This window comes from Periplaneta americana, chromosome 10, assembly GCF_040183065.1.
Source record: "Periplaneta americana isolate PAMFEO1 chromosome 10, P.americana_PAMFEO1_priV1, whole genome shotgun sequence".
Classification (NCBI taxonomy): Eukaryota; Metazoa; Arthropoda; class Insecta; order Blattodea; family Blattidae; genus Periplaneta; species Periplaneta americana.
Window position 1 is genome coordinate 122,825,511 of NC_091126.1, and position 12,714 is coordinate 122,838,224.

Below are 12,714 nucleotides of genomic sequence, written 5' to 3' on the forward strand. Positions count from 1 at the left end.
ACGCCCACTTTGTTTTGGGCGCATAAGTTCATTACCAATGGTCGTTCAATTTTCTTCAAACATGGCGGCGCAATGACCACTCTATATCTTTCTCTTTCTAACTCGTTTTTATAGGGAAGACCAGGTAACTTGATACCCTAAGGGTGAAACCTAACCATTTTTCCCCCATTACTACAAATGCTAGTGGATTATGGTGATTTTCTAGTTTGAAGGTTGAATTTTCTTTTGCCAACTTCGTTTCGAATTTCGATACTGACAAATACAATAAATGGTAGTGATTTTGTAACCGGTATGTTGGCAGCTGAGGCAAATATCGACAATATTTGCCGGTACTGGAGTTCCATGAAATTAAAATTGTACTAGATTTCTCAACCGGTTACTGGAAGATAGTGAAATTCGAACTTATTAATAATTAATTAATATTAGTAATAATATTAATACATAATAGTTATGTTATGTGTTGCGTTGTGGTTATAATTCAAGAATAGTCAGATAAGTACGAATGAATATAATATACTTGGGCGTGATAATGCACGTGGGTAATGGATAGAAAAATTATTTCAAATTTTAATGAATTTCTTTCGTGTTTAGATTTTTATTACTATGTCAAAAAAATGAAATAGTGTTGCAGTGACTCCTCCAAGGAAGAAAATGTGTGGCATTCAGAGTACGCTTCAGAAATCTGTAGTTCACGTGTATAATGAGTTGAAGAAAGAAGATAATGAAGAAGGAATTATGCTAACGGAGACAGCAATTACAACCAGAATAGGACAATTATTAGGAGTAAGTATTCTTAAGCATACATTTCAAAGTGGTATTCAGTTTTAGGAGTTTGCACTAATAATTTCATGATTGTGGTCAAACAAAACAAATTTTTAGGTTAGGCCTAATGTTTAATCAAGTCAGTGATTTTCATATTGCCAAACTAAATACATTTAAGATACTGTAATACTGCAGTAGGTGATAGCTTAAATACATTTACAAATTAGACGAACAAGTAATCAAACAGCACGAAAGTAAATTTCCAGTTTTCTCTTTTGGTATTAAATTAACCGTTCAGATCACAATTTACATGCCACATCGGCCGAAGAAAATACAAGTCATATTGTAATTATTAACTTGATATTGCAGCAAATATTACATGAATGTTGGCCTGTTATGGTGCTTAAAAATAATTCAGTTTTATATAATAACTATATAACATACTCTATAAAGCATAGGAACGTTGACTCTGGCTGAATAATTTATTCATGACTGGTCTAAGTAATATTAAATATGGTGTTTCTTCAGAAAAGCTACCCCACCCAAAGTACTTGTTAAGATATAACACTCGAGAGGACGAGGACGCACTACTGGGAAACTAACCATTTCTCTTCGTCCTGGACCTCTCGCATGTTATATTGGTAATTAGTAACAAGTTTGAGGGAGGGACTACAACAATGCATTAGAATATACAGGTAAGTGTCAAAGGATTTTTGTGCTGAAAGTATTTGTGGCTGTGCACTAAAACCACGTGTTCATCACTATGTAAATATCACAGAAATCAATTAAACAAAATAAAATTATGCCTTCTTTGGTGTAGCTTTTCTGGAGAATTACCTAAATATTAGCCTACTTAAACCTATCGTAGACCCAACCTAACATGTTGATCATTTTCTATTCATATAGCTGTAAATGTTGGTATTATGCATGAATTTTATGATATAACAATTTTTAGAAGTATTATGTTATTGTTTGTTATTACAGCTTGGCTTAACTACAGCCACGAAAGTGATCAATTCACACAAGGGGACCCCACTCGTGACACCAGGAAAACATAGACTACGTAAACATCCAGTGACTGATGCTGATGATTTTACGAAAGATGCAATTGCGAGATTTATTTATGACAAGTTACATAAAGGTAGGGAAGTTACAGGAATTATTGTGTTGATTTATGCAATGTAATTCTGATATTAGTCATAGGCCTATGTATAAAAATATGGCATAATTTTCATTTACTGTTACAGGGGAAGTACTAACAGCAGCAAAAGTTCTGGAACATATGAATGATGATTATGAAACATATTTATTTAGAGTATCCTTATCATCGGTGAAAAAAATTTTGAAAGAGATGAAATTTCTATGGAGCAAAGGGGATCCTTATACACATGTATGAGAAAGTGATGTTATTCGTTTTTAAGAGAATATATAAGAAATGTGGAGCGTGAGAACCCTAAACCCGTAGTATTCTTGGATGAGACTTGGATTTTTATGAATGGTAAATTTCAATGTATTGTGAGACATTGAGTGATTGAATTTTTTACTAACAAATAGATTAACACATGTGGAATATGAAATTGCAATTAATATAGGCTACTAGTAATGAATTCAGGTGGGAACAACATGTTTTGCAATTAATAGTTTCATATTATAACTAGAGGTTAGTTATAAAATTCTTGAACAGTTTTCCTGTCTTTAAAATTTTTGTGTCTCTTAGAGTGTCAATGTGAATTGCTTTTCTCTCTCTGTTTTTTTAAGTATGATCACCCACTTATTCATGAAATAAACCAGGTGAAGTTTCCAGTGACATGAATGGTGTTATTCATAGACCAACAAATGAGGGTGGAAGATTAGATGCCGGAACGAAAGGTGGATTTATACTCGGTAAGTTATATTGATTTATATTTTACATAAATTTGGCAAGAGTAATTTTTTAAATCAGGGTACAAAAATATAAAAATTGGTGACTAAATAAAAACGTGGGAAAGCCTTTCACCAAAGAGGATCTCATGTCATGTCATGTTATGTTATGTTATGTTTTATTTTCTTTATTTAAATGCTGTGAATTCATGTGACGTAATTATATGCCCAGGTATAATTTTTATTGCAGGTGCTGATTTAATTTTTTCATGCAATTGAAAGAAAAGTCAGGACTACCATAGTGCTATGAATAGCCCTGTAGTTGAGAAGTGGGTGCAAACACAGTTGTTGACCTGAGAACATTAGGGCAATGCGTTATTGTCATGGATAGTGCTGCATATCATAGCAGACTTGTGAAAAATCAGCCAACAACAAAATGGAGGAAAGAACAGCTACTGGTGATTGCAACTGAATATAATAGATTTGTTGTACTAAATGATAAGAGTTGTACTAAATGATAAGAGTTGATGGTGTGAAATCACCTTTTGATATTACATTGCAATATTAATTTCCATACTTTACAGTCATTATTATTATTATATTATTATTATTATCTTTACTACTACTACTACTACTACTACTACTACTACTACTACTTATAGATGCTACTTTTTTCTTTCAGGTGAAATTGAATCTACATAAGAATCCTAAAACAACAGAGCCTTGCCAATTACTGTTCTGAAGCTGCCTTGTCTTATGTGTTGTGTCTATATACAATTAATTCTTTCAGTTTTTTTTCCCCTTTAATGTAATGAAGTTGTTGGTTGATTGATACCAAGTGTTCAGCAGTTGATGTCATTTGTTATCTTGCACTCCAATATTTAACCAGATGATTGAAAGCTGTGTAAAGTTAAACAGTCAAGACAATGATCCATATCTTCATTGAGATTTCAGAAATGGCATGGGGAGATTCTGAAATATCAGTTCTTTGTAAATATTTGAGACAATCATGGCCTGTGATAATATGAGTACTGCCACTGTACATTTTCATAGAAGTTCAGTTATTAAATTAGGTGTATTATTTTTACTATGTATTGTACTATATTTTTGTTTCGCTTAATTGATGAATTATATATGCTGTAAATTGAATAGTAGACTGTAGGTCTATAGCTTAACTGATGAATTGTATGTGCTGTAAATTAAATAGTAGGCTGTATACCACAAGTGATGAATTGTTTATGCTTGTAATGTGAAGTAATTTGCATGATATTTATTATCAGTTTCTGTATATTTCAACTGATTGAATTGTTTATACTTTTAAATTGAATTAACTTGCTTGCTATGTATTATATTTTATAGCTTAACTGATGAATAATTGTTTAGGTTTGTCAATTTAATAATCTGAGTGCCATGTACTTCATATTTTTAGTGGAGCCACCAATGTAGCTTAGTCGGTAGACTCGTTGGCCTGCAAATTCAGAGCTGCACTCGAGGGTAGTTTGGATCCCCCATTTGGTGTGATTAGTTGGTTTCTTCTGAGGATTTTCCTCCATCGTGGAGCAGACGCCGGATGGCCTATTGCAATTTTTTCATTTGCTTTAGAATCATTCCGATTTTTGTTACCACATTGTCATGTTCTGATCTTGTTATTCTTTTAACAGTGTGGTAAGATGCAGGTATAGATAACCTTACAGTAATTTTGCTACCTTTCAGCTACCTCATTACCTCCCACTCCATAAAGTTCATGGATCCACGGAAGTACCAGTCATCGATGTAATTCGACCATTTTGCTTAAAATATTAAAACACTGTAAAATATTGAGATTTCATGCTGTTACGTCCATTACTGCAGCAAGAACATCTGATTTTGAATCTGATAGTATGACAGCCTTCTCAGATTTATGAAGTCGATACTGGAGATTTTGTAAGCTTAAAAGTGTATCTAAATTTTCACTATCAAAATTAGTCAGTGTTTGAAGTTAGTTAGTTAGTTAGTTAGTTAGTTAGTGGCGTTTAAAAAGGGCGCGTCAGCTACTATGGCTATTTGCGCCCTTATCTAAAATCTTTCACTAAACACAAACACAATACAATAACCAGAATGTTTAAAAAGCTAAAAAGCGTTGTCACGGTTAAAATGTGGCAAACAAGTATTTGAATATAATTCCCTGTAAAAGGGAATATACTGGTATTGTACTACAACACCACTACATCTATGGCTTGGTAAACAGGATCCATCTATAAAAAATACTGTATGTAGTCACTCACTGACCAGATCATTTATCGTTTCTAATGATTTTTAAAATGTCTGGAGAAGTATCACATTTCTTAACATCATCTGTTAAAGTTAACTTATATACTATTCATTTTGAAATAACTTGGGATTGTGTTTTATTAGTAAAGTTTCCCTTAATTGAGCAAGTTTGAGTTCTCCAAGTAGAGTCAAAAAGTCTGTTGGGATTATGGCTCAGTTTATTAATATTTGTGGACTGTGATTTTTTGTTCTAGACAACCATATTATCTGCAAATGATGAGATTATCATAAGATCTATTTCTTTAGTTAGACCATCGACATTAATATTGGAAAATGTATTCCTGAGAACAACAATGTGGGAAGCCCAGATGAATCTGTCTCTATTTACATATTTGTGACAATGAATCAAATAATCAAGTCACTGACCCAGTGTAACACTTTATCATGGACACCCTAAGTTTGCAATTTCTTAAGTGATTTATATCTACAGAGCCATATGATCCTTGAAAATAAATTAAAATTGTTAAGTTGTTTTGTTTTCTGTTTAAAATATCTTTAATATCTTGACTAAAATTTAAATTCTGTCCATTTGTTGAATGCAATTCTCTAAAGTCAACCCAATAAAATGAAAGTTAGTTACTAGATTCCAGGAACCAATTCAATCTATGAAATCATCTCTTCCATAATTTTGGCTATCATACTAGTAAGTGGTATCTGTCGATAACTCGAAAAGATATTAGTTGAATAATTGCTTTTCAAAATTGATGTTATGATAGATTTTCTCCAGACAGATATTGTATTTTAAATGAGATTGCAAGATAAAAGTAGTGAGTTTGCTTGTTTGCCAACATGTTTAAGAAAATCAGCATGTGTATTGTCTGGACTTGGAGATGTTTTGGGTCTTATGTTATTAAATTAATAGTAATATTCAGTTCTTGATTAAATATTGTTATATAAAGTAGATAGTAGATTTAATATTTCTTTCAGTTTTTCCTTAATAGTCTGACGTACACAGATAAAACTAACAACCACACCACCAACTAATCTAATAGAAATTAAAATATAATTAAATGTAGTAAAAGTAATTAAAATTATAAATACACGTAATAAACCATAACCCCCTAATTTCAACAATATACTATTTTATTCCCTTTTACAGCTTGTAGATAATTATTAATTATAGTTATTACTTATTAGCATAATATTTATTGAACTTATTGGCTATTTCACTTCGTTTGAAAGATGTTATTGTGTACAAAAAGCATTTTTTGATGATCGTTTCATGCTGTATGTTGTGTATAAATCTATGATTTCTGGCCATCTGTTCTGTGTAATCCATCTTTTGTATAGAATTAATAAAATATTCTTTTGGTAGTAATTATTTTATTAATTGAGTATTTAATTTTCACCAGCTCACATTTCTTGAATCATTTGCTTTTTCTTATTTAAATTTAGGACACAAGAGCCAAAAAGAGACTTCACAGTTATGTATCATACATTTTTTCAATGACAGACGTGGAGTTGCAGAAATAATAAGTGTAAGTGTAGCATTATTAAGCAATTTACAAACAAATGAAATCTTTAAAAAGGTATCTAGAAGTGAAATTACTTATGGCTTTTAAGGACCAAAATTATTTTTGTAAGTTGATTTATTATTATTTCAGTTTTAGCATAGTTGTATTATCCAATTCCTTACTAATTTCAAAAGATAATCAGAAGTTCATTCGAATTCCAACCAAAAGTCAATTGGTTATTAATTTATCTACCTTTAGGAAGTACAGTATATGTACGCTGGAATCTATGAAGTGAAGTGACAATAATTTAATTGGTCTTGGAACAGATTTGATTCTTGAATATTATATACTATACTTTGTTGTATATTTACGTCTAGTAACCTATTAATGCTAATACTAATAATAATGTAAAGGAATAAAAGAATAGAACATAGCAATACATTTCTCATTATTATTGAAACTATTTAGAATAACCTTCCAACATTAAGGTAAAGTACGGTGAGTAAAGAAGTCATTCAGTACATAGGATCGTGATTTTACTACATGTGGTGATATCTGGTAACAGTTGGCAACACTGACAAGGCGGAAATATTTGCTGTTTGGGAACTGAACTTACGTGATCCTCACTATATGAACCGACTAAACAGGAAGTAGTTGCCTGGGCGAGAGGAAAGTGCGGGTTAGAGGGGTAACCTGTGCAGCGATGACACGTTGAGTATAAGGTTTGTTCGCACAGCAAGTTTGTGATGGTTTGAGAACTGTTTTCAAACTGTCCCATCTTCACCTAAAGGTGCGTACACACTTAGCGAACGTACAACGAACGAATGGTGAAGCAAAACTTCGTTGTTCGTTCGCTGTTTGAAGCGACGTACAAGTTGTCAGAAAACATTCACATTCGCTGATTGTCCGCTATAAAGGCAGACGAAAATATAATTATAGCAAGTGCAGGCCTGTTTCATAAACACAGTAATAATATTAAGTAATAGTATTACAGTCATGAAAACAATTTTATTAACCGACTAAATTCTGTTTCATAAACGTTTTGCACTAGTCATAAAATACGTACAGTAACCAGATGATTTGAGGTTAAGGCTGACAAACATAACCAAGTTGGTCTGCACTCTAGAGCTATTTATATTATTCTCTCTGTTAACAGTTGTTGAATGAAATAAGTTTTGAAGTACTGACTTTAATAACAACAGAGTAAGTGGTAATATATGTGAAGGTTTGGGAGACAATTTATTTCAGATAAGATTGTAAATCACTGCAACTCTTAGTTATTGTTTCTGTTATTTGAGTCAGTTGATTTACGAGTAAAAGAAACAATATGATAAATCTAAAATATTGTGAACAGATATTTATCATTCCTAATTGTTCGTGTCTGCTGTTGTAACGTTTGCAATTACAAAAACAGTGTATCAGTAACAGAAGCATGTGTGTGCGCGCGCGTGTGTAAAACTTGCACCTCGTTATCTAAAGAAGTACCATATGAAAATGTTAAGCAGTGAAAACTTCTGATGACAATATTGTGCCAGCCTTAAGAACAATGTTAACGACAGGGTTGGTGGACCCTGCAAAGCGTCTTATGTAAGATATTTTCAAGTTCCGTTATAATTCGGAATACTGCGCGCAAATACTTATTGGTGCAAGCGTAAATAAATACACATAAAAATACTCTTTTACCAAAAAAAAAAAATAATAATAAGGAATGCAATAACGACATAAGTACTTACGCGGTGAAGTTGTTCTTAGAAAATATCGTGTTTGAGTTTGAAGGTGTGGATGTTGTAGAAGATTAATGTTATGACGAAATTAATAAAAATACTGAAATTGTCTTAATGGGTTTTTATTGCTGATTATGTTGTAAGTAGTATGTTCAAGAAGTTACCTGACTATACAAAATGCAAATAGTTCTAATTAGAGATTGTGATGTGGAATTGTAGATGCGGTACCTATAAATCTCGTAAGTTAATTTTAGTTTATGCCCTCAATAGGGGTGGTTTAAAGTAATCCAAATATTTTGTAATAGATCTACTTGTTGATATATGTCTGCAAAAGATTTTGGCTTACCAAGACCTTCACAATGTTAATTAGTGAAGAGTATATAGATTCAGGTTGTCACAAGTGTACATTGAAAAAACATTTCAATAGGTACAGAAAATATTAATATTACTGTATTTTGTGATGTAAATGTCCCATAGGCATATATTTCTGAATAATTATTATAATTTAAAAAATGACGAGAAAGGAGGGAAAAAACGTTAAGTTCAATAATTCAAATAACATAAAATAATGTAACATATGCAGTAATTACTTTCTAACAGTTCTATACTGTAATTGAATTTAATTTAGGTTTCACCCTTTCCAATTGCTCCTCTTTTACAATTAGATCAGATAGTTTTCAATTTCAGCCTGGTCCATCTACATTGGCGCCTATGACAGTTTGTAAGTATTTGTAAGTATGGAGAGGGACTTTGTTAATAATTAATTTTGTCTCTGATGCTTTTTAAAATGGGGGAAAGACGTGAAAAATAACTTGAAGAAACAGAGTTTTTTTGCGAGAGGTTCTCGAATTGAAAGGTCAACTATGTCATTATATTCGTAACTTTCTTGCATAAGGTTGTAGGATATTCGTTGTCTAAAATTTCTTGGACGTCGGACAAACACTCCCTCTTAATCACTATTTGAGTCAGAATTGTCCATTTCAAATGTTTTCACGGTTTTATCTTCAAAATCTAACCCTACATTGGCATTTACTTTTTACAAATTATTAAACTATTACTTAAAATACAGGGGCCTGTTTCATAAACACAGTAATAATATTAAGTAATAGCATTACAATCATGAAAATAATTTTATTAACCGACTAAATTCTGTTTCATAAACGTTTTGCACGAGTCATAAAATACGTACAGTAATATTATTAATTTCTTAATGAGCGCATTCTATCAGACTTCGGTTGCGAATGGTCATGCATGGTAAACAGTGGTTATAGTGTGTTTGTATCGTTTGCAGCAGATTATTTGAGGTTAAGGCTGACAAACATAACCTATATAGTTGATCTGCACTCTACAGCTATTTATATTATCCTCTCTGTTAACAGTTGTTGAATGAAATAAGTTTAGAAGTACTATGTTTAATAGCAACAATAGAGTAAATCGTAGTATGTGTAAAGGTTTGGGAGACATTTATTTCAGATAAGATTGTAAATCATTGCAACTCGAAGTTATTGTTTGTTATTTGATTCAGTTGATTTACGAGTAAAAGAAACAATTTGATAAATCTAAAATATTGTGAACAGATATTTATCATTGCTAATTGTTCACGTCTCTGCTGTTGTAAAGTTTGCAACTCCAAAAACAGTGTATCAGTGACAGAACTGTGTGTGTGTGTGTGTGTGTGTAAAACTTGCACCTCGTTATCTAAAGAAGTACCATATGAAAATGTTAAGCAGTGAAAACTTTTGATGATAATATTGTAGCAGCCTTACGGACAGTGTTAACGACAGGGTTAATGGACCCTATAAAGCGTCTTATGCAAGATATTTCAAGTTCCGTTATACTTCGGAATACTGCGCAAGTAGGCCTACTTACATAAAAAAAGCTTAAAAAATTATTGGTGCAAGAGTAAATAAATATAAATGCAATAACGACATAAGTACTTACGCGGTGAAGTCGTTCCTAGAAAATATCGTATTTGAGTTTGAATGTGTGGATGTTGTAGAAGATTAATGTTATGACGAAATTAATAAAAATATTGAAATTGTCTTAATGGGTTTTTATTGCTGATTATGTTGTAAGTAGTATCTTCAAGAAGTTACCTGACTACCTGTGATGTGGAATTGTAGATACGGTACCTATAAATCTCGTAAGTTAATTTTAGTTTATCAATAGGGGTGGTTAAAGTAGTCCATATGTTTTGTAATACACCCACTTGTTGATATAATATGTCTGCACAAGATCTTGGCTCACCAAGATCTTCACAATGTTAATTCGTCAAGAGTACCTATATAGATTCAGGTTGTCACAAGTATACATTGAAAAAACATTTCAATAGGTACAGCAAAAGTTAATATTACTGTATTTTGTGATATAAATGTCCCATAGGCATATATTTCTGAACAATTATTATAATTTAAAAAATGACAAGAAAAGAGGGGAAAAAACGTTAAGTTCAAACATTCAAATAACATAAAAAAAAATGAAAAATATACAGTAATTACTTTCTAACAGTTCTATACTGTAATTTAATTTAATTTAGGTTTAACCCTTTCCAATTGTTCCCCTTTTTCAATTAGATAAGATAGCTTTCAATTTCAGCATGGTCCATCTACATTGGCGTCTATGACAATTTGTAAGTATGGAGAGGGACTTGGTTAGTCATTCATTTTGTCTCTGATGCTTTTTAAAATGGGGAAAAGACGTGAAAATAACTTGAAGAAACAGAGTTTTTTTTTTTTTTTTTTTTTTTGCGAAAAGTTCACGAATTGAAAGGTCAACTATTTGAGGGTTTTCACCAACAGTAACAAAAAAACTCTAAGAAAGAAGCTTGGATGGAATTGCGGGATTTTTCTGTATCAATTGGCTTGGTAACGAGTGATAAAGATTATATTTATGTACGTAACGCAACATGGCCAAACATGAGAACCAGAACTGTGTTAAGTACGTAATATTTTTCTTTGTCTACAATTGTATTTTAGTCTGTTTTAATTTAATTCCATGCATGTCTGATACACAATGATATTGTCCACCACTACCCAACCAATGCAGAGCAATTTGTAGCTGTTGCTGAAAAGTTAACGATTTATTCCTTTCTGTGGGATGTTGTAACAAGTTATCAATTCTTTGAAGGACATATTCAAATGTTTCAAAATTTAAGCGAAACCTTTCATTATATTCGTAACTTTCTTGCATGGTTGTAGGATATTCGTTGTCTAAAATTTCTTGGACGTCTGACAAACACTCCCTCTTCATCACTATTCGAGTCAGAATTATCCATTTCAAATGTTTTCACGGTTTTATCTTCAAAATCTAACCCTACATTGGCATTTACTTTTTACAAATTATTAAACTATTACTTAAAATACAGTCATGGAACTAACGTTCATATTATTAATAAATTTAATTATCTTTGCTGCTTTATGAAACACTTTAGTAATTTTATTATTTATTTTAGTAATTTTAGTAATATTATGAGCGTTTACAGTAATAAATAATATTATTAACTATTACTTTTATGAAACAGAACAGTAATAATATTACTTAATGCTATTACCATTTTAGTAATGGTATTAAATTATTACCTTTATGAAATAGGGCCCAGTCATGGAACTAACATTAATATTATTAATAAATTTAATTACCTTTGCTTCTTTATGAAACAGTTTAGTAATATTGTTATTTATTTTAGTAATAATACGAGGGTTTTATAGTAATAAATAATATTATTAACTATTACTTCTATGAAACAGAACAGTAATAATATTACTTAATGTTATTATAAAAATTGGAGATTTATCCTTCGAAGAGGTGGAAAAATTCAAATATCTTGGAGCAACAGTAACAAATATAAATGACATTCGGGAGGAAATTAAACGCAGAATAAATATGGGAAATGCGTGTTATTATTCGGTTGAGAAGCTCTTATCATCCAGTCTGCTGTCGAAAAACCTGAAAGTTAGAATTTATAAAACAGTTATATTACCGGTTGTGAAACTTGGACTCTCACTCTGAGAGAGGAACATAGGTTCAGGGTGTTTGAGAATAAGGTGCTAAGGAAAATATTTGGGGCTAAGCGGGATGAAGTTACAGGAGAATGGAGAAATTTACACAACACAGAACTGCACGCATTGTATTCTTCACCTGACATAATTAGGAACATTAAATCCATACGTTTGAGATGGGCAGGGCATGTAGCACGTATGGGCGAATCCAGAAATGCATATAGAGTGTTAGTTGGGAGACCGGAGGGAAAAAGACCTTTAGGGAGGCCGAGACGTAGATGGGAGGATAATATTAAAATGGATTTGAGGGAGGTGGGGTGTGATGATAGAGACTGGATTAATCTTGCACAGGATAGGGACCGCTGGCGGGCTTATGTGAGGGCGGCAATGAACCTTCGGGTTCCTTAAAAGCCATTTGTAAGTAAGTAAGTAAGTTATTACTTTTTCAGTAATGGTATTAAATTATTTCTTTTATGAAATAGGCCCCAGGGGAAAGTTTCAGTACACGGATACCTCACTGACAATAATTATCTTAAAATACTAAACAAGAGAGATTTGTCTGTGTTTGTCGTATGCGCATCATGCTTACGAAAAGACACTTTTCAG

The 12,714-nt window shown here is 31.9% G+C and overlaps 1 long non-coding RNA gene across 1 annotated transcript; it reads left to right on the plus strand.

Moving 5' to 3' along the window:
* The first annotated feature begins 358 nt into the window (after positions 1 to 358).
* Positions 359 to 7,007, plus strand: LOC138708005 (uncharacterized). Its single transcript, XR_011334522.1, has 6 exons — positions 359 to 783; positions 1,747 to 1,903; positions 2,010 to 2,260; positions 2,521 to 2,646; positions 2,873 to 3,080; positions 3,305 to 7,007. It is a non-coding gene; the product is annotated as an uncharacterized lncRNA (long non-coding RNA).
* Positions 7,008 to 12,714: the final 5,707 nt, after the last annotated feature.